Here is a 27,500-nt window from a genome sequence, read left to right on the forward strand (position 1 = left end):
TTGAAATATGATTAAAGATAGTGTTTTTAACTATAGGAAATTTTAGTAATTGACATTGATATTTTCTCTGCTACGAGTACAAAGAAAAGCTTTCATTATTGGCATTTTTAGTTTGCCCTAAAAGAAGAACTATTGTGTCGGCTTTGTCTGTCCGCACTTTTTCTCTCCGCCCTCATATCTTAAAAACTACTGAGGCTAGAGGGCTGCAAATTGGTATGTTGATCGTCCACCCTCCAATCATCAAACATACCAAATTGCAGCCCTCTAGCCTAAGTAGTTTTTGTTTTATTTGAGGTTAAAGTTAGTCATATTCGTGCTTCTGGCAACAATATAAGCTAGGCCACCACCGGGCCGTGGTTAAAGTTTCATGGGCCGCGGCTCATACAGCATTATACCGAGACCACCAAAAGATAGGTCTATTTTCGTTGTTCTTGGTTATAAGCTGTAGAGGCTGTACAGAAAACTCGATTGCGCCGAAGAAACTTCGGCGCAATTTTTACTTGTTTATTGATGTTCTGGTTTTTAACACTGTTAAGCATGAACTTGTATCATTAAGAAAACATCTAAAAAGAATCTGGTGTTTTTTCTGTATAGCAAGCGATGATAGAAAATTATAAGACTCAGTGATTGGAAGTAATTTTGATATTTTACATCTCTTTAGTTAACTAGATCAGATTTTTACATTGACGAAGTTCAGAGGCGGTTTTTTCCGACTCATGAGATATATATATATATATATATATATATATATATATATATATATATATATATATATATATATATATATATATATATATATATATATATATATAAATATATATATATATATATATATAAATATATATATATATATATATATATATATATATATATATATATATATATATATATAAATATATATATATATATATATATATATATATATATATATATATATATATATATATATATATATATATATATATATATATATATATATACTGTATATATTTATATATTACAGTGAACTGGCTTCAGATTATAAATTTCTTACACTTTTAAGTTACAGATGCTATAATTTAAATGATAAAATGTTCAAGAAAATTCATACTTCAGTACATAAGAAGGCTATCAAGCTTGAACATATCAGTTTTAATCACTCTTTTATTCTGGGCTATAACAATAAAAGCTTCAATAAAAACAATCATTGGTATGTCATGAGCGGACGTTTTTAACTCGACTCCAATTTACGTAAGTTCTCGAAAGATGCAAGATGTTCATTACATTAATGGCCAGATACTGACGGACGAAAAGTGTATAAAAAGAGACGCTAACAAGATAGATGCCTCTTAACATATGAAGTATACTTTGATGTCGAAGTTTTGTATTGACAAGTTATCAAAAATTCTCTCCAAGTACTTTAGCTAACGCACTTTCCTAATGGATACTGCCGGGAATTCAAAAGTCTTGAGATATTTTGTAACTCTCTCTCTCTCTCTCTCTCTCTCTCTCTCTCTCTCTCTCTCTCTCTCTCTCTCTCTCTCTCTCTCTCTCTCTCATAACATGGTTGTAATGCGACTCCCAACCGGATGAAGAGGGACCGAATGGATGCCTCTGTTGACCAAAACATTGAATTAGTTGCTTAGTTTTTAATTGACTGCTGTTGATTGCATCTAAGGTGGGAAGAGAGAGAGAGAGAGAGAGAGAGAGAGAGAGAGAGAGAGAGAGAGAGAGAGAGAGAGAGAGAGAGAGAGGGGGCTGCAATACTAAATGTGAGTGGCCATTGCTCCGTCAAAAATGTACAAGATTACAACAGAGGGGCCTCGATTGGGTGAAACCATTCGTTAAATGCAATTGCTCTCCGTCTCACCCACCCTGATATTAGACCTTTTTCTGGAACTTAATTGAAAAGAATAATCATTTAGTAATATCTCATTTATTTTGATTTCTAATATAATGTAGATGCTTACAGTTTTTTTTTTTTTTTAGTAATTGTATCACTAAGTTACAACTGCATATGCTAAGCAAGTGTAGAGGGTATGCTAACTAGAATTATATTTAATCTGTTCTTATATATATATATATATATATATATATATATATATATATATATATATATATATATATATATATATATATATATATATATATATATATATATGTATGTATGTATGTATGTATGTATGTATGTATGTATAATCTTGTAGTTATAAATTAATTTATAATTATATCTGTAAAACTAAAGGAGAAAAATCAAAATCTCCTATGAGGAAGGTTGTATTTCACTGTATTTTATAGTCAGGGTTAAGAATAATTATTGGTTTTGCAGTTGCCGTTATATTTACTGAAGCATATGACATAATTCCTCAGTGCCATGTCCCAATTTTTCCTCCTGTTGCGTATGCTTCTAAATTATGTAACATTTCTAACTCTTCTAAATTAGACGACATTGAAAATCATACAGTGCTAGAGTTAACTTACCTTTTCCGATTTGTTATCCTACTTTTCATTACTTACTCCCTCCATTTCAAGTCCCGCTCACATACCTTTAGCAAATTTTAACTGCAAGAGTTGGGTCGGGAGCAAAAAAGGCTTTGGGTTTTGCTACTTAAGTAGGGCCACGGTCCTCTCCTCGTTATGCTTTCTACTTTTGGAATGTATCATTATTTCTAGAGGCAGCAGACAGGTACTAGAGGAAACAATTCCACTGTCATCTTTAAACGTGGCTACCTCGACAGGTTCGCATTGTATTGCTCCAAAACATGTATCTTCCTCCTTAAACAAATCAGCTAACGTAAATTTATTGTCTCCTGCACGACTTCCACCTTCTTTCAAATCTCCAAGACCCAGGATTCTATTTATTTTCTGTTCCCCCCCCCCCACCGTCAGATTGATGCCTTTACACTATGCAAAGCGGAAATGATACTGTTATATTCTTAGGCCTCCCACAGTAGTGGAAAACATGATTGCCATTGGCCTAAAAAGAGGCTCATCGACCTATGAGGAGCCATTTTCTCCCACTGTACTGTACTATTTTACTGGGTGTGGTATAAACAGTATATCTGCATACTTCAGTAGGTGAGGTGTTTATATCTGCATACTTTACTAGGTAAGATATAAACAATGCATCTGCATTGTTTAGTATGTGAGGTATAAACAATATATCTGCATACATTACTAGGTGAGGTATAAACTCTCTATCTGCATACTTTACTAGGTGAAGTATAAACAGTACTCGCATATTTGCATACTTTACTAGGTGAGGTATAAACAATATATCTGCATACTTTAGTAGGTGGGGTATAAACAATATATCTGCATACATTACTAGGTGACGTATAAACAGTATATCTGCATACTTTACCAGGAGACGTATAAAAAGTATATAAAAAGTATATCTGCATACTTTAGTAGGTGAGGTATAAACAGTATATCTACATACTTTAGTAGGTGAGGTGTAAACATTATATCTGCATACTGTAGTAGGTGAGGTATAAACAGTATATCTGCATACTTTACTAGGTGATGCATAAACATTATATCTGCATACTTTACTAGGTGAAGTATAAACAGTATATCTGCATACTTTAGTAGGTGAGGTATAAAAAATATATCTGCAAACTTTACTGGGTGAGGTATAAACAGTATATCTGTATACTTTACTAGGTGAGGTGCAAACTCTGTATCTGCATACTTTACTAGGTGATTTAAAAATAATATATCTGCATACTTTAGTAGGTAAGGTATAAACAGTATATCTGCATACTTTACTAGGTGACGTATAAACAATATATCTGCATACTATAGTAGGTGAGGTATAAACAATAGAACTGCATACATTACTAGGTGAGGTATAAACTTTGTTTCTACATACTTTATTGGGTGAGGTATTGACAATATATCAGCATACTTTACTAGGTGTGTATCTGCGTACTTTACTGGGTGGGGTATGGACAATATATCTGCATACTTTAGTAGGTGAGGTATAAACAATATATCTGGATAATTTATTAGGTAAAGTATAAAAAATATCGCTGCATACTTTACTAGATGAGGTATAACAATAAATCTGCATACTTTAGTAGGTGACATATAAACAATGTATCTGCATACTTTACTAGGTGATGTATAAACAGTATATCTAAATTATATACTTCAGTAGGTGAGGTAAACATTATATCTGGATACCTTACTAGTTGAGGTATAAACAATATATCTGCATACTTTACTAAGTGAGGTATTAACAATATATCTTGATACTTTGCTAGGTAAGATATAAACAATGTACAGTATCTGCAAACTTTACTAGGTGAGGTTTAAACAATATATCTGCATGCTTTAGTAGGTGAGGCATAAACAGTATATCTGCATACTTTACTGGGTGAGGCATAAACAATGTATCTGCATACTTTTCAAGGTGAGGTATAAACAATATAATTTCATACTTTAGTAGGTGAGGTATAAACAACATAATTGGATAATTTACTAGGTGAGGTATAAACAGTATATCTGCATACATTAGTAGGTGAGGTATAAACATTATATGGCTGCATACTTTACTAGGTGAGGTATAAACAATATATATGCATACTTTACTAGGTGAGGCATAAACAATATATCTGCATACTTTACTAGGTGAGGTATAAACAGTATATCTGTATACTTTAGTAGGTGAGGTATAAACAGTATATCTGCATACTTTAGTAGGTGAGGTATGAACAATTTATCTGCATACTTTACTAGGTGAGGCATAAACAATATATCTGCAGACCAAACTACAGTTGCTTTATAGGGCAGCAATGTCCAGGCTGTATTGGTTACTACCAGCACGTTATTATTCTCCAGTAAAACTGACTTAAATGACATACAGTACTGGATTGCCCTCATGAGAAAAAGGTTCATCTGCCTGCCATATATCGAAAATTTTTCCTGCAGGCGGCTCACATTTCACGTAATTTTTTTGCCATATCAATTTGAATTGAAATTATGAGACGAAAATTTGTACAGTATTTATAACAAGACTTGTTTTAACTATCTTTTTTCACTTAATTATTAGACCCAATTAACGGTTACGCAAGAGACTGCATACTGTTAAGTATCTCTTCAATAGAAATTATCATACATTACATGTAATCCCCAGCAGCTGTAATTAATTTATGTTCATTTAAAACAACAATTGAATATTAAAAGCTGAATAATAAAAAAATTCCACGAAGCTTATGAAAATAAATGAAAATTTCCCGCTTACTAAAACATGATGTCTTTCAAGGGATTGGTTAGAAATCTAGAAGTATGTAACAAAATTTATCTGAATATTTATAAAAGGAATGTCTCAAAAACTAAGGAATTTATGAAAGACGCACAGAAAAATATAATGTTATCTGGGTGTTGACCTAAATTTTGCTCGCGTTCATTACTAAGTTTTCAAAAGAAAACTGTCATTCATCCGTCTGCCTCGTACATTACTTTCCGACACGCAGAATTCTGAGAAACACTTCAACTTTACTCATTGTCTCTCTCTCTCTCTCTCTCTCTCTCTCTCTCTCTCTCTCTCTCTCTCTCTCTCTCTCTCTCTCTCTAGGAAGACGCATGAAACATCTGCAGAGTGAATAATATTTCTAATTTTCTTTGAGACAATGGGTCAACTGTCAAGAATTTCACCGGAAGATACTCAGCAAGATAAAGGGAAGCACTTTGTATGACGACCAGGCTTCTCTTTCACCGAGATATTCAGCAGCCTCTTCTTCTCGTTGGTCCGTCAAACGAACAAGTTCTTCCTTCTCTTCCTCTCCTCTGGTAATTCTTCTGCTCGTCTCTTCTCTTATTTCAACTTCTAGTGTCAACTGGCAGTATTAGGTGAAAGCCGGGAATGAATAGCAGTAGGAGGCTGTAGGGATTTTATGACACCTCTTTATATATATAATATGTATATGTATATGTATGTATATATATATATATATATATATATATATATATATATATATATATATAAATATATATAAATATATATATATATATATATATATAGAGAGAGAGAGAGAGAGAGAGAGAGAGAGAGAGAGAGAGAGAGCTACGTGGCTATTGCATTTCATTTATACATTCATCACGTTCCATATCTTCGTGAACCAGTAATACATTATATATATATATATATATATATATATATATATATATATATATATATATATATATATATATATATATATAAATATATTATATGTATATACATAAATATATTATATATATATATATATATATATATATATAATATATATATATATATATATATATATATATATATATATATATATATAATATATACATATAATATATTTATATATATACATATAATATATATATATATATATATATATATATATATATATATATATATATATATATATATATATATGTACATATATATATATATATATATATATATATATATATATATATATATATATATATATATATAGTGTATGTGTGCGTGTGTTTGTGTGAGTATGCAATTTGTGCAATATTCATTAGATCTTTGTTGTGGAAATACAAAGTTCACTTCAAGGAGCTTTTGCTTTCACTTTTAATTTTTGGGGGGAGTTGGTTACATTTTCCAAAGTAATTGTTTGAAATTACAGACAAATAATTGAATAATTTCAGGTTTTTTACGTTTAGCTGTCCGACCACTGCACTTTTGCAAAGTATAAGATTTTGTCTCGCCACTGTCTTCATCAGCATCAAAGCATTATCACTACCAGCACTGCTCTCATCGAGAAGTAGCTGTGAAACTGTGTCACTCATGGCTTTCCTGTGTTTTCACTTCCACAAGTCGCCACTGATGCCAGCTTTAAACAGTCATATACTTACAAGTGCTGAAAAAGAACATATTCTCCTATTCTTGGGTTGGATGGAGAATATACTAAGAAAAGATTATGAGGAAGCCTTCAAGCCTGTACAAACCTAAATGAAATTAATGTATTGTTGGTGAATGGTAAATATGAAGTCTATGTGAAAGGCCTACTGCTGAATTGAGAGTCAATGCACAACGAAAAGGAATGCTTTCATCGTTTGCACTCTTAGACCGTAAGGACAGCAATAACCTTCGAAGTAACTCTTGAAAATATTCCATCTAATTACCTCTTAGCCTACTGATCCATACTATTTATTAAGAAAACATGGGAAGTTACTACTTGGCACAATGACAAATAGTTTACTTACAGTGAATGTAGGCGTCGCCTTCCTTATGGCAACCTAAATGTAAGAAGGGTCTATATATATATATATATATATATATATATATATATATATATATATATATATATATATATATATATATATATATATATATATATATATATATATATTCTGAGTGATGTCAACTTGAGAGGGACAGGAAGCCCAACACCGTAAAAGCATGAAAGACCATAGTGCATTGAATGAGTTTATACATTGTATTTATTTACGCGAAGAGATATTTCCTCACATTTTTCCGTACGGAATGTAATCAATTAGGAATATAATAATTTTATTTGTGTACGTGCATTAATATAGTTTTCAAAACTACTCTACCGATGATTTATCACTGCTGTGTATATATAGAATTTATGGAAAAATATATCAAAATTAGAAAGGAAGTGGATATTTGCCATAGATAAAGGAGGAATGGAGGGGATTAGGTGGTTCAATTGTACCTTGATTTTTTTCGCCCCGGGTCCAAGAGAGTTATTAGATCCAGATTAGCCATGACAATACGTCTACTTTTCCTTTTCCTTTAACCGTATTTTTTCGCGTCTGCTGTAACACCGCAGCATTATTTTACCTTTTCATACGAGTACCTAATATATATATATATAAATATATATATATATATATATATATATATATATATATATATATATATATATATATATATATAATATATATATATATATATATATATATATATATATATATATATATATATATATATATATATATATATATATATATATATATATATATATATATATATATATATATATATATATATATATATATATATATATATATATATTAGGTACTGTCTGTATATATTAGGTACTTGTCTGAAAAGGTAAAATAATGCTGCGGTGTTACAACAGACGCGAAAAAATACGGTTAAAGGAAAAGGAACAGTAGTCTTATTGTCATGGCTAATCGCGATCTAATAACTCTCTTGGACTCAAAAAAAATCAAGGTATATTTGCTGTTAAAGACGATATTTGCATATATATATATATATATATATATATATATATATATATATATATATATATATATATGTGTGTGTGTGTGTGTGTGTGTGTGTGTGTTTGTGTATGTATGTATGTATATTATATATATATATATATATATATATATATATATATATATATATATATATATATATATATATACAAACACATATCGTCTTTAACAGCAAATGTTGCTTTGTCGAAAGGTTATATGTTAGTCAGAATAAAATTTCCATGGTGAATAAAATGTTTCTCCTTGTTGTTTTTAAAACCTAGCTAAAATAGCCATTTTCTTGAGGATGCATAATCCCTAAGTAATAGGCTTATTTCAAGAAGAGATGAATAAAAAACTTAGGAATAACATTTTGAAGGTTGATAACGTCAGTTATGTGTCGGATGAATGACAATGTTTTCTCATTACTAATCTTTCAATCTCTCCTTCCGGCTGGTGGCTGAGTTTTGCCCTGGTATATATATATATATATAAATATATATATATATATATATATATATATATATATATATATATATATATATATATAGAAATCATCAACACACAATCACGTGTGGAACAGAAATAAATTTCTGACTCAAGTCGGGATCAACCCAGGTCTCTCAGGTGGAAAGCAAGGGCGTTACCCACTGGGCCATACAAGTCTAAAAGAAGTTGGAACCTGAGAGCAACTGCACCCAAGGAATTACCTGGGCAAGCTAACTACTTGCATACCAGCGAGTTTTCCCAACTTCCCGACTCAGCAATGACCCAATAGACAACATTTCATTCGAATTATCCTTCTGAGTGAATAAGACAGAAATCATCAACACACAATCACGTGTGGAACAGAAATAAATTTCTGACTCAAGTCGGGATCGAACCCAGGTCTCAGGTGGAAAGCAAGGGCGTTACCCACTGGGCCATACAAGTCTAAAAGAAGTTGGAACCTGAGAGCAACTGCACCCAAGGAATTACCTGGGCAAGCTAACTACTTGCATACCAGCGAGTTTTCCCCAACTTCCCGACTCAGCAATGACCCAATAGACAACATTTCATTCGAATTATCCCTTCTGAGTGAATAAGATAGAAATCATCAACACACAATCACGTGTGGAACAGAAATAAATTTCTGACTCAAGTCGGATCGAACCCAGGTCTCTCAGGTGGAAAGCAAGGGCGTTACCCACTGGGCCATACAAAGTCTAAAGAAGTTGGAACCTGAGAGCAACTGCACCCAAGGAATTACCTGGGCAAGCTAACTGCTTGCATACCAGCGAGTTTTCCCAACTTCCCGACTCAGCAATGACCCAATAGACAACATTTCATTCGAATTATCCCTTCTGAGTGAATAAGATAGAAATCATCAACACACAATCACGTGTGGAACAGAAATAAATTTCTGACTCAAGTCGGGATCGAACCCAGGTCTCTCAGGTGGAAAGCAAGGGGCGTTACCCACTGGGCCATACAAGTCTAAAGAAGTTGGAACCTGAGAGCAACTGCACCCAAGGAATTACCTGGGCAAGCTAACTACTTGCATACCAGCGAGTTTTCCCCAACTTCCCGACTCAGCAATGACCCAATAGACAACATTTCATTCAATTATCCTTCTGAGTGAATAAGATGAAATCATCGACACACAATCACGTGTGAACAGAAATAAATTCTGACTCAAGTCGGGATCGAACCCAGGTCTCTCAGGTGGAAAGCAGGGCGTTATCCACTGGGCCATACAAGTCTAAAAGAAGTTGGAACCTGAGAGCAACTGCACCCAAGAATTACCTGGGCAAGCTAACTACTTGCATACCAGCGAGTTTTCCCAACTTCCCGACTCAGCAATGACCCAATAGACAACATTTCATTCGAATTATCCCTTCTGAGTGAATAAGATAGAAATCATCGACACACAATCACGTGTGGAACAGAAATAAATTTCTGACTCAAGTCGGGATCGAACCCAGGTCTCTCAGGTGGAAAGCAAGGGCGTTACCCACTGGGCCATACAAGTCTAAAAGAAGTTGGAACCTGAGAGCAACTGCACCCAAAAAGAATTACCTGGGCAAGCTAACTACTTGCATACCAGCGAGTTTTCCCAACTTCCCGACTCAGCAATGACCCAATAGACAACATTTCATTCGAATTATCCCTTCTGGAGTGAATAAGATAGAAATCATCAACACACAATCACGTGTGGAACAGAAATAAATTTTCTGACTCAGAGTCGGGATCGAACCAACTTCCTGAGGTCTCTCAGGTGGAAAGCAACTCAGGGCGTTACCCACTGGGCCATACAAGTCTAAAAGTTTGTTGGAACCTGAGCAACTGCATACCAGTCTAAGAATTACCTGGGCAAGCTAACTACTTGCATACCAGCGAGTTTTCCCCAACCCTGACTCAGCAATGACCCAATAGACAACATTTCATTCGAATTATCCCTTCTGAGTGAATAAGATAGAAATCATCAACACACAATCACGTGTGGAACAGAAATAAATTTCTGACTCAAGTCCCGAACCCAGGTCTCTCAGGTGGAAAGCAAGGGCGTTACCCACTGGGCCATACAAGTCTAAAGAAGTTGGAACCTGAGAGCAACAGCACCCAGGAATTACCTGGGCAAGCTAACTACTTGCATACCAGCGAGTTTTCCCAACTTCCAACTCAGCAATGACCCAATAGACAACATTTCATTCGAATTATCCCTTCTGAGTGAATAACGGGTAATCATCAACAGACAATCATCCTGTTCAACAGAAATAATTTCTGACTCATTGTGATCGATGATTTCATCTTATTCTCTCAGAAGGATAATTCAATGAAATGTTGTCTTACTGGGTCATACAAGTCTAAAGAAGTTGGGGAAAACTCGCTGGTATGCAAGTAGTTAGCTTGCCCAGGTAATTCCCTGGGTGCAGTTGCTCTCAGGTTCCAACTTCTTTAGACTTGTATGGCCCAGTGGGTAACGCCCTTGCTTTCCACCTGAGAGACCTCCTTCGATCCCACCCAAGTCAGAAATTTATTTCTCCCTTCTGTTCCATACGTGATTGTGTGTTGATGATTTCTTTCTTATTCACCTGGAAGATAATTGAATGAAATGTTGTCTATTGGGTCATTGATGAGTTTGGGAAAACTATCTGGTATGCAAGTAGTGCCCAGGTAATTCCTTTGGGTGCAGTTGCTTCCAACTTTTTTAGACTTGTATGGCTCCAGTGGGTAACGCCCTTGCTTTCCACCTGAGAGACCTGGGTCTGATCCTGACTTGAGTCAGAAATTTATTTCTGTTCCACACGTGATTGTGTGTGATGATTTCTATCTTATTCACTCAGAAGGGATAATTCGAATGAAATGTTGTCTATTGGGTCATTGCTGAGTCGGGGAAGTTGGGGAAAACTCGCTGGTATGCAAGTAGTTAGCTTGCCCAGGTAATTCCTTTTGTGCAGTTGCTCTCAGGTTCCAACTTCTTTAGACTTGTATGGCCCAGTGGGTAACGCCCTTGCTTTCCACCTGAGAGACCTGGGTTCGATCCCGACTTGAGTCAGAAATTTATTTCGTTCCACACGTGATTGTGTGTCGATGATTTCTATCTTATTCACTCAGAAGGGATAATTGAATGAAATGTTGTCTATTGGGTCATTGCTGAGTCGGGAAGTTGGGGAAAACTCGCTGGTATGCAAGTAGTTAGCTTGCCCAGGTAATTCCTGGTGCAGTTGCTCTCAGGTTCCAACTTCTTTTAGACTTGTATGGCCCAGTGGGTAACGCCCTTGCTTTCCACCTGAGAGATCCCGACTTGAGTCAGAAATTTATTTCTGTTCCACACGTGATTGTGTGTCGATGATTTCTATCTTATTCACTAAGGGATAATTCGAATGAAATGTTGTCTATTGGGTCATTGCTGAGTCGGGATCGCTGGTATGCAAGTAGTTAGCTTGCCCAGGTAATTCTCGGTGCAGTTGCTTCAGGTTCCAACTTCTTTTAGACTTGTATGGGCCCAGTGGGTAACGCCCTTGCTTTCCACCTGAGAGACCTGGGTTTGATCCCGACTTGAGTCAGAAATTTATTTCTGTTCCACACGTGATTGTGTGTTGATGATTTCTATCTTATTCACTCAGAAGGGATAATGCGAATGAAATGTTGTCTATTGGGTCATTGCTGAGTCGGGAAGTTGGGGAAAACTCGCTGGTATGCAAGTATTAGCTTGCCCAGGTAATTCCTGCAGTTGCTCTCAGGTTCCAACTTCTTTTAGACTTGTGTGTGTGTGGGTAACGTTGCTTTCCACCTGAGAGACCTGTCTGATCCCACTTGAGTCAGAAATTTATATATATATATATATATATACATATATATATATATATATATATATATATATATATATATATATATATATATATATATATATATATATATATATATGTGTGTGTGTGTGTGTGTGTGTATATATATATATATATATATACATACATACATATATGTGTGTATATATAATATATATATATATATATATATATATATATATATATATATATATATATATATATATATATATATATATATATATATATATATATATATATACATACATACATATATATGTGTATATATAAAATGTATATATATACACATATACATACATATATATATATATATTTATTATATATGTATATGTATATATAATAACCTCGAAAGAATGTAAATAAGAAGCATTCCTGCATTTAATTCCTTTTACTTTTCAAAACGCCAAAGCAGTCCCTAACCAACAATCGTAAATTCAATTAAATTCAGGCCAAAGGATCTCCTGCTTTTCCGAGCCAATTTTGTGTTGCAGTGTTTTGTGTGAGAGGGAAAATTAGATCGCTGACGGAATTAAAAGCAGCGGCTGATTGCGTCAATACTAAAGTTTGATTCTCTGGCTACTAACAATTCCCAATTAGGTGCCTGAGCCCTGGAAGTGTTCAGCAGTGGCCATACTCCAGATAAAGCCTCCTTGCTCAGCCGAGATTATGACTAACTGCGGATTTTTGGGCATGTTCAAATTAACATATCCATGTGAGTAATGTTGCCACAATGAAACTCGGTAACCCAACATTCATCATACATTAATATCATATACAGTACACTTGGAGACTATGAAATGCTACTGCCATGGTTCTTAAACTCATTATATGCTGCTTAAATATATTAATATGAAGTTCCTCATACTGTTTTAAAGGAATGTTATGTGTTCCCTCATTTATAAGGAGTACCTCTGTGTAAACTGTGTGTCATTGTATCAAGTAATAATTTCCCTTATGTATCATCTTAATAAATAGTGTGGATCAGTAGGTTAAGATGTAATTAAATGAAATGTTTAAAAAAAATAGACTAACGTGAGAATGTATCACAGTTACGAGGTATAGTACTCATTTACATATTCCAAACGGTACATGGATGTTATCGAAGCTAAGAGAGAGAGAGAGAGAGAGAGAGAGAGAGAGAGAGAGAGAGAGAGAGAGAGAGAGAGAGAGAGAGAGAGTTGATAACAATATCATTTTCTCAAAGTGTGATCCATCTATGCTAGAAACAAAAACTGTGTTTGCCCCTCTTTCAGGAACTACGGATCAAAGATATTACGACCCTTTATGAAACCGAATTTTATCTAACGACGAAACCAACAATTATTCTAAAACGAAAATAAAACATGTCTCCAGTACGTACGCACCTTTCAAATTTTAAGCTTCTTATTACAGTATTATTTTAGTCATTTCATGACAAAATCGCCTGAGTCACCGTTAATTTACTAATGTCTTTTATAAGATTGTCCCTTAGCTTATACAGTAATTGTTCTAACAATTTTTTTTTTCTACCAAGGCCAAGAAGGCATGAACCGTCGAAAAAGAAAGAGCCACATCCCAGCTTCTGCAGTCGAGTGTGAGAGATCTCCATGAGGGTAAGTGGACTTTTCGCTTTATGACCTTGTTGTAACCTTTAGAAGTTCAGTTGAAATAGATTTGAATTACTTAGTGTACATTTTTCAGAGTTGGAAGACGCGCAGAAATGAAGAGATATATAGATTCCCTTTGAAAACAACGTGAAAATCTTTATATACAGTAAGGAAGAGATATATAGATCCCTTTTGAAAACGTCATGAAAATCTTTCCGTACAGTAATGAAGAAATATCTAGATTCCCTTTGAAAACAACGTGAAAATCTTTACGTACAGGAATAAAAAATATATATATTCCCTTTGAAAACAACGTGAAAATCTGTACGTACAGTAATGAAGAGATTTACAGATTCTCTTTGAAAGCAACTTGAAAATCTATACGTACTGTAATGAAGAAATATATAGATTCCCTTTGAAAACGTCGTGAAAATCTATACGCACAGTAATGAAGAGATTTACAGATTCCCTTTGAAAGCAACGTGAAAATCTTTACGCTCGAAGTTTTGATTTTTTACTGTAAAACATTGCGTATTGACAACTTTTTTTTTTTACCTTGGAAAACGAATATAAACTGGGTTTGTAAATATTTTAGATATTTGAGATAAAAGTAACATTTTTGGTCATTGTCGTGATTCCAGTTTCCTCTGCTTCTTTTACTTCATCTTGTTATCATTATTGAAAATATTCGCTATATTCCATCAGATATATGGATTTTTAAGTACGTAATAAATATCTATTTTGTTTGTACCACTGGATAAATTACTCTGTATAACCTTATTCCCATTACCTACTAAATGAGAAGACATGTAGGAAATTAACATTACTATGCTAGTTTTCATCGTTCTTTCTTGATCTCTGTTGTGGCTGTTCTGTTTATTATATTCCCCCCTCATCTCATATTCTGAACGATAACCACTTGCATGTAAAGAAACGCTTCCCAAAACCTTGAGGTATAACGTACTGTTAATCCAGTTAGGCGAATTCTTAATAGAAAAACCATATAATTAGAGATCTTTATGCTCACGACCCACCACCATCGGAATAAGTTTCGCATCGGTCATTTATCGTATCTGCCGCACCATTGAATGGGTAGGAGCATCATTGGAAGGCGTGGGTCGTTCTTGGATGTCTGTCAGTACATCTAGGATATCACATTTTAAGCATCACTTTCCCCTAGGGGCGTAGTGCCGTCAGTGCGCCCTGTGCGATGCACTGTAGGCATTACTTAAGGTTCTTTGCAGCGTGCCTTCGGCCCATAGCTGCAGCCCCTTTCGTTTCTTTTACTGTACCTCCTTTCATATTCTCCTTCTTCCAACTTACTTTCCACCCTCTCCTTACAGTTGATTCATAGTACAACTGCAAGGTTTTACTCCTGTTGCGCCCTTCAAACCTTTTACTGTCAATTTCCCTTTCAGCGCTGAATGACCTCGTAGGCCCCAGTGTTTGACCTTTGGCGTAAATTGTATATTCAATTCACTTCAATTTAAGTATCACTTGGAAGTTGGGGTTAACCCTGCTAGCCTTATCTTCCCTGTCTCCCGGGCAAAAACGAAGTGGCTTTCCAGTCGCTTTTATGACATTATCTGCGAAGTCATACCCAGGAACACTTATCATTAACTTCTATGAGTTCTCGCCCTGTGGCCATCATCAATTAGAGATGGTCTGCGGTTACACGCGTTGAATTACCAGAATATCAGTCAGCTGTAATTCTGTTTCTCAGGTTAAACTTCACAGTGCTAAATGTCAACTTTTCCATTATTCAGCGCTTTCTTGCCACTTGTCGTCTCTCTCGGGGACCATTAAATAATCTCGATGCCTCTGATAGGTCGCCAGGCGACCTTCAGCTGTCGTTAAAGGCCGAGGTCTTTAATAGAATTGCTCCCAGCCGTCTTAGGTATTATCCTATTACTTCGTTATCTTCTGTGCCAATTTCTTTCATAATGATAATCCTTTACTTTTAACTAAGAGTCCCCTTTTTTTCCTCTGTGAATCGGAAGTATATTACTTTCCAAATCCAAACTTGAATCGCTACATGGTGAAATCATTGTTTTGTTTTCAAAAGGGGTAAAAGGATTTATCCATGAGAAGAACAGAGATATAAGTTCAAGATTTTTACGAAATTGATCTAAGACAGAGTTGAAAGTAGAAGAAAACAAAAATAAATTGCATAATCTTCATAGAATCCAACTCAACATCTTTAATCCTCTGTGCTATGGTGATATCTTCATATAGCTGAAAACAACTTTTTTTCGAGGATGCTGAGCCAAAACCTCGGTTAGTTTAGCCACATAATTACTTAAGATCTACATCGCACTGGATATAAAAACGTGAACGGCAGCAGTGCATTGTTTATGACCGCCTCTGAGAGATCATTTTAGTTCATCAGGCCATACATGCTTCCCTAAAAGAACGTGCCAGAGAGACGCTCGGGAACGGGCATTCCGATTTAGAATTTCTCCCCTTTTGAATGTTTGAAAATGATTTCTCTCCTCTACGGCAGATTAGCAGTATAGAAGTTTCCTCCCTGCTGATGTTGAGCAAAACCTTTCTCCATTATCTGAGTCAGTTGGGAAATTTTCTGCCTCGTTGTAGAGTAGATAGTAGATTCTTCCCCTTTGGTAGGCTGATTGTACTTGTCTCCCACTGAAGGCCAAATATTGTGGGAAATGTTCTATCACCTCGTCAGTAACAGGTTTTTTTCCTATAATGTAGGTCAGGAGTCGAACTCGTCTTCCAAAATGTGATGAAAAGATCAACCAAATGGTAGTTTCTCACAACTCCCATGCAAACACATGCGGGTTTTGTAAAAAAAAAAAAAAAAAAAAAAAAAACTGATTATATCAAAGAAGGACATTGGCTTGATCTACTTTGTTCAAGTTAGACTTGTAGTTACTTGGCTAGGTTTGCCATACTTTTTCAGATAGAATTTGTATAAACTGAAAAAGGTAAATATCTTTTTAACAGAATATTTTGTTAGAATCCGTGCCTAGTAAGATTTGTATGATGATGTTTGCTTCCCAGTGCCAAAAAATATTGTTTTTATACGAGTACAAATACTTTATCTTCAGAAATTTAAGTATCCCTTAATATTGATATGGTGTTGTTGTAAGTTCCTGAAAGCAACGAGCTTTTGTTTGAATTTTACATTTCCTTGTGATCGAAAAAGTAGTTGAATAAGATCGCATCCAATTTATCGGTGTTCGAGAATAGGCTACGACTTAGTCTCTTACTTGTCTGGGGTGGGGGTGGCGCATATTGTTGCGTGCACTGTTAGGTTAACGAGCACAATTTCAGAGTATCACAGTAGGGTGAAGCATGGTTTGCACACCTTGCCAGGCATTGGTAACCTGTGTTTTTTTTTTTTTGCGGGGTGGGGGGACGGGGGTAGCAATCATACTATCGGATCACAATTACGATAAGTGACATTTCATATCTGCCAAAACATAGAACTAGTTCTTTGTACAAAGCGGAGGCAGGCAAATAGACAGATAGATAAGATATAATTTATTTCGAACAAATACACACACACATATTTAATTAATTATGTATACAGAATATATATACACGAGTATAAATACATCCACACACACACACACACACACACACACACACACACACACACACATACACACACACACACACATATATATATATATATATATATATATATATATATATATATATATATATATATATGTGTGTGTGTGTGTGTGTGTGTGTGTGTGTGCGCGCGTGTGTGTGTGTGTCTGTGTGTGTGTGCGCGCGCGTGTGTGTGTGTGTGTATATAATGTACGATTTAAGTAGTGGGTCAGAATCTTTAGTCCTCCTAATTCAAATGCAATTATGAGAAAACCAACATAAATAAGATCTACACAAATTAAACTGTCTTATTAAGAAACACAAACTACTCGAAAATGTGGTTCTTTTGCAAGCCATGTAACACTAGCGTTATTGGCGAACACCTACAGTATTCCTTTTCCGCCAAATAACCTAAATTGAATCATACAGTATCCCGCTTCAACAATAATTCAATAGAAACACACATACGTACATAAGTAACTATAACTATATCCCCACGGTTTTTTTTTTTATTGGTACAAAAACGTCACAAAATATGACCGAGGAAATACTGTCTGATCCCATCAGGATATTATTACGCGTGCACCGTCCCCGGCGAAGAATATCACAGAGGAATTTTCTCGACCAACTTAGGTGACTTGATCTCTCGAGGGAGTTATGAGCTCATTCACGCTGCGGCTAATGCCTCGCTCTTCTCTTGCTTTTGTTCGTGAATGGGAATACACAGTGTTTGTATCCCTTCAGAACAGTTCTGACATCATGTTGGGCCCCTATTTGATGCTTGGTTTTGTTAACATGATTTTTATCGATGTTTTAGAGTGTTGCTTGTCTAGTCCCATCCCATCAGTATATATATATATATATATATATATATATATATATATATATATATATATATATATATATATATATATATATGTGTATTTGTATATATATGTATATATATAATATAAAAATTTATATATATACTCGTATATATATTATATATATATATATATATGTATTTGTATATATATGTATATATATAATATAAAAATTTATATATATACTCGTATATATTATATATATATATATATATATATATATATATATATATATATATATATATATATATATATATATAGTACATTACAATAGAGGAAGAGTTAAATAAAAAGGTTATAGTAAACCTAGATAATGTATATTACAATTACACTCGAAAATCATGGACCAGGACGTTATACACTCCATCGATGTCATGGAAAAATGGCTTTTCAGCAAACTTATAAATCATTCTGGAAATTTAAAAAAAAAATGGCTTCAGCTGGAATTGCAGTAATATTTCATTTTGATAGGAACGTACAAACTGATGTGTCTAAAATATATTGTGTGCCTATTTTGGTAATAAAGAATATCTTGTTTTGCTTTTTGATTGTATGTAATGTGTGATCTATAAGTACACGAAAGTTTAACTTATTTTGGATTTTTTATTTGCGTAATGATGATGCCTATTTTCCTAGTTAGAAAAGTAACACCAGTCGTTATCAGTGGTATTTTTCATTTTCGTAATAAATGTTGTTAATTTATTTTAAGTGATATACATAGTTTATCAGCAGGTATGAACCGCAATGAAAAAAAATTTGTAATGAATTTATGGATTTGAAATTATTCATTCGTTACCAGGAAATAGCTTTCTTTTCATTGAATCGTTGATAATTTTCGATCTGGCAGTAAAGCATTGGGTTAACAAAAACAACACTGTTTGAGAGAAACACCAGATCAGATAGCCTCTACAGAAACTAAGGGAACATGCTTTCTGGTACAACATTTTTTTTTTTCTTAAACTACCTAAATAAACTTACATTCTCACCATTTTCCCCACTCTTTTCCTTTACTGACAGTAACCTATTATTATCCAAAAGATATACATCTTCTTTTTCTTGAGTGAGAATATCTGGGACTTAATATCTGATTTTTTAGCGGTGAACTTTGATGGTTTCCTATTGTTTTGGTCTGATCGACATGAAACAAGGGGTGTGGCCTCCAAGAGGTATTATTAATGTTTTTTTAAAGGACAACTGTCCGCGTAAACACGTGTAGATGTCTTGGGACAATGCACAAGCCTTGCTCTCATCGGGTAACAAAGGCTAATAAACCTGCAAGTGAAGAATACTACTTAAGGAAATTAGCTTTGGGAATTTGAACAAAGGTAACAATAGTGTTCCGGGAATAGGCATCTGTGAGAGATACAGTTGGGGAATAATAATGATATAAAAAAAGAGACGGAGATAGGAATAAGCGAAAGAAGAAATGGAAAATAAAATGAGGAAAGATATGGGTATTTTCATGTGAGTGTGGATGCTGAATTCGAATGAAAGAAAAAGGTTGAAGTTGATGTGCTATCAGAGAACAAAAGATGAACTTTTAGTGCAAAGCTGAGAAATGGGTTGACGTAGAAGCAGTGCCTTATAAAAAGAATAAAGAATGACTAGATTCTAAAACATATACAATTCCATAAATGTACAAAGGGAGGAAGAGTGGACAACCTACAATTACTAGACAGGTGTGAGAGAAGTACTGAAAAGATTTGGCATTAATATTCACGAAGAACAATAGCTCGTGCAAGACAAAGGGGAATTATTCATTAGGTTTAAAGGTGTCCTCCTCCTAGTTAAGTCTTTTGTGACAGGGCAAAGTTCAGTGGTCTTTTAGTTCATCGATAACTCAGCAGTTATAACAGGAACATGGTAGTGGTTGTTGTACAGAACTTCTCAGAAGCCAATTATGTTAGGAAGTATATATACAGTATATACATATATATATATATATATATATATATATATATATATATATATATATATATATATATATATATATATATATGTATATATATATATATATATATATATATATATATATATATATATATATATATATATATATATATATATATATATATACATATATATATATATATATATATATATATATATATATATATATATATATATATATATATATATATATATATATATATATATATATATATATATATATATATATATATATATATATATATATATATATATATAAAAATTAATCGCATTTCTGTTTAACATGGAAAAGTATAAATGTTGATTTCAGTGCTTTATTTCATTTTTATGAATGTGGCAAGGTAATATTTTGCAGTTTTTTCAATCAAGGATGTTTACACATAATACTCTATACACGGCGAAGAACTCAATCTATATTCCTATATTCTTGCTTAAAAATTTTTGCCTTGAGACAGTGTAAAATCCTCTTTTAGGGGCCTCACACCTCATTCGCTTTGAATGGACTACTCCTGATGTCTGTTTTAGATTGGAGACAGAGTGGAAATTCTGTGAAAACATTTTTTTTATTTATGTCAGTGTAAATAGAAACTTGACAGAGGTATCCTTGGTGTTTATTGAATGGGTCCTTTGTGACAGACTATGGTGTCCATTGCGTGCGGCAATATTGAACCGGAGTTGAAGTATGATGAAAAGCTATTTTTACCGTGGGTCGTCTCCGTTTCTACAAAATGAAAGATATTTGCTATACAGGAAAAGATGCTGTTTTTGACTCAGAGAAACTATGAAGTTCAAGCGTTTATGATTTTCGGATGTTGAACTGTTCAATAAGTACTGAACGACTAATTAAGAGAAGATATTCTGCCTCTTCGGTGTCTTAATTAAATCATTATTTGGAGATGAAAAATTTTTGGTCACAAAATTTTTTTCTGTTGATAAAGAATAAAAAAACGAATAAATAGCAAGTGCGCTCAGGCAGATTTATCATTAGAATTATGACATTTAGTAAATCGTTCAGCAACTCATGAATGTAAAAGCACATTCCTGTAGCTTTTTAATCGTCTTTTAAGCAAAAACTTGGAACGAATGATAAGGAAGCCGATCTGGCGATTTATACTTGTGAAGATTCTGTCCATTGCTATGGATGAGATGAAGCCCGTGGTTTTTGTGCTAAAATGGGTATATGAGAATAAGGTAACATAGTCTTCATCAGAGAGTTCGATCCTAAGCTATCCGAGATGAGTAGCAAAATGAGATGTATTTCTAGACATGATTTATTTATAATCCTAAATTAGTTATGAAAAAATCATAAAACCCAAACTTTTACTCATATTTGTTTCATACAATAAAAGATAGACTCTTTAACAGCCAAATATAACGACACTGGGCCGACAAAGTATAGTAAACAAAAAAATGCTAAAGGCGTCGTAAAAAGATCAAAATTTGATATCATTACCGTGCCCAATTTTCCTCAGTCTTTCAGTAAATACCCATAAGTTGAAAAGAAAATTGTGATCTTATCACGACTACCCCTTTCTGTAAAATAATTTCCTGACCACCGAAATTTTGTAGTGACATTAACAAACCTTATTATAAATGGAAATATGGAAGTCTTTTATCAGTTGAATTTCTTTGTTTAATTTATCTTTGTTTAATTTTGTAAATTGAACAACAAGTCTGTAAAATTTATCGATAAAATTCAGATCGATGGTTTGAAAAAAAAAAAATTGCCCGTGCCTAGCTCTAATACAGGAAGCTCAATTGGTTGAGGATTGGTAGGCATAGAACCAATATGCAGTTCCATAACAGAGCAAAGATTTTATAATGGAGAAATAGTTAATTGGTTAAGTGAATTGGTAAGCAGTGTAGCGTGTTTTATAGGTGTAACAACTTCCAGAAACATATCAGCAGGAATCATATTTAGCGTATGATAAGACTTGTATGTGGAATGTCTGAATTTCTAAAACACAGCAGTTCATGATGACAGTTTATGAAACACAGATATTTGCGTTATTGTTCTTTTAAGAATGTGTTAATAGAACTTAAAAGTAGTGTGTACAAAAAATGTAATAAAAAAAGAGGAAAGCAGTTTATTATAACTTTCGTATGTACTGAATCCTATGTAACCTTATGAATCTTGGCAGAACAAACATGTTGTGAAGTATACGTTACATAAAAGTCAGTGCTGTAATCTGTTGGGATTCGCTCAATTTTATGTAGTTCCTTGTTTGCATGAGACTTACAGGAGGCTACACTTTTATCACAAAGTTAGATATGTATTTTTCTTTTTGTACAGTATCTTTAGAGAACTATGGATACGAAATATTTATTACATTTGAATTAGATGGTTCTAAGTCAGCCAGAGTGAGGAAAAAACCATGCTAAACTTTGTGCCGTTAGGTCTTTGCTCTAAGGGGAAAAGTTCTTCCCATGTTCGGTCTTTAACTTCAAGGTGGGGCAGATCCGGAAGGTCTCCATAATTGGCTGGAGAATGGAAAAAGGCAGACCGTTGGCATTTCACATTATATTCCATATACATAAATAGTTATACTTCATATGCATTATTGCAAGGATTGAAAATTCGTTGTTGCTGTGTACGCATTCTGTTTGTGGTTGACGTGGGTATTGCTTTGTGGTTTTGTACTGACCTCTATAAACACAAGTTGACCCTATGTATCGGTGACTCGTTGTTTCTAAGTTGAAAATTCACAAATGTTCCACACCGTTACATAGGCTTACATACCCAGCAACAATTTGAATGCTACTGCGGTATTATCAGCGACAAAAATTGTGACTAGAGAATTGCTTAGACTGCCTGTGTCTGTGATGTGGCTATATTTGTTTCGGGAAATGGTTCTTGCATACTTTGCCACTTGTCTTCTTAGGCGACAGTCAACCTTTTCCGTCAGTCTTGTACACAAAGTAGTACTTCCAGTATATCAAAGTCCATTCATTTAAGCAACTCATCACACAAGCTAACCAAGAATCCCTTGGTTTACTGTATCTCTCCTCCTTAATCCCAAATGCTTCGAAAATGCAAGTTCTTTAATATCTTTTTGGTATTTAACAATTACTTTTAGTTTTCTGTAAAAGAAAACTATTGCGCCGGCTTTGTCTGTTCGTCCGTACTTTTTTTCTGTCCGCACTTTTACTGTCCGCCCTCAGATCTTGAAAACTACTAAGGCGAGAGAGCCGCAAATTGGTATCTTGATCATCCACTCTCCATCATCAAACATACCAAATTGCAGCCCTCTAGCCTCAGTAGTTTTTATTTGATTTAAGGTTAAAGTTAGCCATAATCGTGCTTCTGGCAAGATATAGGATAGACCACCACTGGGCCGTAGTTAAGTTTCATGGACTGCGGCTCATACAGCATTATACCGAGACCAGCGAAAGAAAGATCTATTTTTCGGTGACCTTAATTATACGCCGTACAAAAAACTCGATTGCGCCGAAGATACTTCGGCGCATTTTTAACTTGTTTATTACCGTACTTAGTTATGAGGTGGCCCAAACTTCCCATCAAATATCCAGTTTTTCTCCCATTGGTAATTCTCTCGTAAATTTTCGCAGAAATATGAATGAATTCTTTTCTTCCCTGTTTTATGACTTAGCCTATGTCATCGTACCATCATTCAGTACCACCTCCATTTTGCATTCTGTTCAAGAGAATGGCCTCATAATGCCAATTTGATCATGATATACTGCTAAAACCAAAATCCGATGAAAAACTATGGAACAGGGTGCAGGGCGAGCAAGCTTGCAATAAAATGAAGAGTTATAAATTGGAATATCAGCACGACGTAGGGCCACCGCAAGAAACTAGTAGTAATATATATATATATATATATATATATATATATATATATATATATATATATATATATATATATATATATATATATATATATATAGTAGTTCTTGCAGTGGCTTTATGTTTTATTATATATATATATATATATATATATATATATATATATATATATATATATATATATATATATATATATATATATATATATACATATATATATATATATATATACTAGTTTCTTGCAGTGGCTACGTTTTATTATATTATATATATATATATATATATATATATATATATATATATATATATATATATATATATATATATATATATATATATATATATATATATATATATATATATATGGGGTAGAAGAAACTCTTTAGCCTTGGCAGGCAACTCTTCAAGGAGAAGGACACTCAGGAAATCAAACCAGCGGGTGGAAGGAACCCTTCAATCTTGGTAGCAACCCTACGAAGAAAAGGTTACTGTGAATACAAACCTTGTTCTCCAACCTTGGACTGTCCCATAGCCATTGTATTGTGGCCTTCCATGGTCTTGGGTCTGAGTTCCCTTGCTTGGGGGTACAATCAAGCATTTTTCCTCTTTTTTGTTCACTTTCCTGTTTTTTTTTTTTTTTTTTTTTTATTTTGAAGAGTATGAGAGCAGGCTGATGAGAAGCAAAAGTTGCTTAGTGAATTATCAGGAAAGCTCCTTCCTATTTACAAATATTTTCCTACTAGGCTTTTCATAATTTCTAAATCCGTCCTGACTGTCCTACCCCCGTTGTTGTGACAAACCTAGCCGGTTTCTTACATGCCTTATAAGGTGTGCCAGCTCCTCCTTATCGACCAGTTGCTTCCGGCATTTTTTCAAGAACATATGGTTAGCTTTATTTATAAGTTCAATGTAATTTTGTAAATAATGTTAATACTATTGTTGTTGGTTGCATTATTATTGTTTATTGCTCTGTTGATTCTTATCATGTTGCTGTTGATATGAGTCTATTTATTAGTTTTCTACTAATTTTATGTTGTTAATTTTAATTCTTTTGGGGGACATTGAGTTGAAACACAGGGCCTGCTACTCGATACTGTAAGAAAAATTGCAGAGTACTTTATTCATATATTCTAATTTTCTTGTTCTCTAGAGTTGTACCCGTAACTATGATTTGATGTTTTTATCTGAGACACTTATGGGTAGTAACAAGTCAAAGGTTGAATTTTTAATCCCATGGTTTGATGGCCCAGATTTTACTTATCGTTGTAACATACCACACTCGCAAGGTATTGCTGTATGCACTATGTCCGGACCACCTATATACCGTCAGAAAAACTTGTGTAGATGCCATGAAATTCTTTGTTTTAATATTTTCAGTAAATTCTAAAGTGTATACGTATTTGCTGTTGACCGCAATCCAACTGTCGACGATCCTATTTATGACTCTCTTGGAGAAGATTAGTATGGCTCAGTCTTCATTCGTTATTTGTAGAGACTGTAATGCAAAGCACATTGAGTGGCTTAATTCAAATTCCGCAGATCACCATGGCTGGTCTGCTTTTGAGTTTTGTGCATCCTCTGATTTTGTCCAGCTAATTGAGGAACCCACACATATTTCTGGTAACAGATATAACCTTCTGTTCACAGATCCAGCTATTACAATAATTCCTTAAAGAGGAATCTTGAAGGAATTACTCGGCCTCATCTGCGACGGACCAAATTGGCATCATATATCTTTGGGTCAGGCTCATCTTCCATTCCTCCACTACTAACAGATGATGGTAGACTGGTCAAGGGCCCTAAGGAAAAGGCTGAACTGCTTCATTAGCTTTTGAAGCTAAGCAGTCAGCTGATGATGTCCCTCTCCCTGACACTTGTCGTCCTGAACCTATTACAAAATTTGCATTTTGCTCTAAGGATGTTAAGAAAATTCTTGGTAATTTTGATAGCTGGAGTGGAGAAGATCCTGATGGCTTCTTCCCTTTGTTTGTTAGAAAGGTGTGTTTTCTCCCAAGATTAGTAGATCCTATAGATTTTTTTTATGTCGATGTAGCATCTTTGCGGATGAGCGCAAGCTTAGCAATACAGTGACTGTTCCAAGGAATGGTATATCTGCAGACTGCAGTAACTAGATGTCAATTTATATTTTCCCATGTGCTCTCCAAAGTTGTAGAAAAACTTATTTTTAAGCCACTATATAAGTATGTGGAATCTAAAGGATTGTTAGCTGATAGTCGATATGCGTATCGGAAGCAGTTAGGTACCTGAGATGCTATTTTAGATTTGACACGCCATTTGCAAGAGAACCTTGATACTGGTTTTGAGTGTAAAGTAATTCAAATAGATTTTTAGTGCTGCTTTGTAATTTATATTGAAAATGAATACTTACATTAATTTTTAAAAAAGGAAGAAGAAAATACCAAATTTGACTTTTACAGAAACAAGGAAATGAAAAACTACTGCAAAAAGTGAACTGCTAAGGGTACGTGAAAAAGTTAGGAATGGAAAATGTATTTAAAATTCGTTAAAAGATTTACTTTCCCTTCGGAGCACGAGGTGGTCAAACTTTAAATGCAAGAATTCCTGGTATAGCTAGATAGATGGTATGAAAAATGTTCTGAAAAAATTTGGTTCCTAAAATTATCCATATTTTTGGCAGGTGTATTGTTCTGATTCCTGAAAAGATATAAACAAAACACACAAATAGGTTTTACATGTATAGAGAGAAAACAGTAAATTATTCTTTTTATATAATAGTGATACAACAGAGAAGGTCTATGTTTTCTATGCCCTAGTCTGCTCGTTAAAATCAGCTGTAAAAAAAATTGAATGGAAAATGGGTGTCTGTAGAAAGTAGTACCACATTTTGAAAATAATTGGTAAGATTTTATGAAATTGGCATACAATTGAATAAATGTAAGATATTACTATTTTGGTGATGCTAACCTACCGTAGAAAAGCATTAAATGTAAGTGAAACGTAAGAAAATAGTAATGATTTTGGATGAAAGGGGGAAGATTGATACTTTCATAACTGTTAATGCCAAGGACCACTTTAAATGGAAACTAAACATTTATTTTCTAGAAATTCAAATTGAATTAACTGACGAGAGAGAGAGAGAGAGAGAGAGAGAGAGAGAGAGAGAGAGAGAGAGAGA

General features: G+C 34.0%; 1 long non-coding RNA gene across 2 annotated transcripts in view; it reads left to right on the plus strand.

The window, feature by feature from the left end:
• Positions 1 to 27,500, plus strand: part of LOC136843218 (uncharacterized) — a 674,464-nt gene that overhangs the window by 473,667 nt on the left and 173,297 nt on the right. For both annotated transcript variants that reach the window (XR_010854485.1, XR_010854488.1), the window contains one exon: positions 14,065 to 14,143. This is a non-coding gene — a long non-coding RNA (uncharacterized lncRNA). The remainder of the gene's footprint in view (positions 1 to 14,064; positions 14,144 to 27,500) is intronic.

Source organism: Macrobrachium rosenbergii, chromosome 11 (assembly GCF_040412425.1).
Source record: "Macrobrachium rosenbergii isolate ZJJX-2024 chromosome 11, ASM4041242v1, whole genome shotgun sequence".
In the NCBI taxonomy this organism is placed as follows: Eukaryota; Metazoa; Arthropoda; class Malacostraca; order Decapoda; family Palaemonidae; genus Macrobrachium; species Macrobrachium rosenbergii.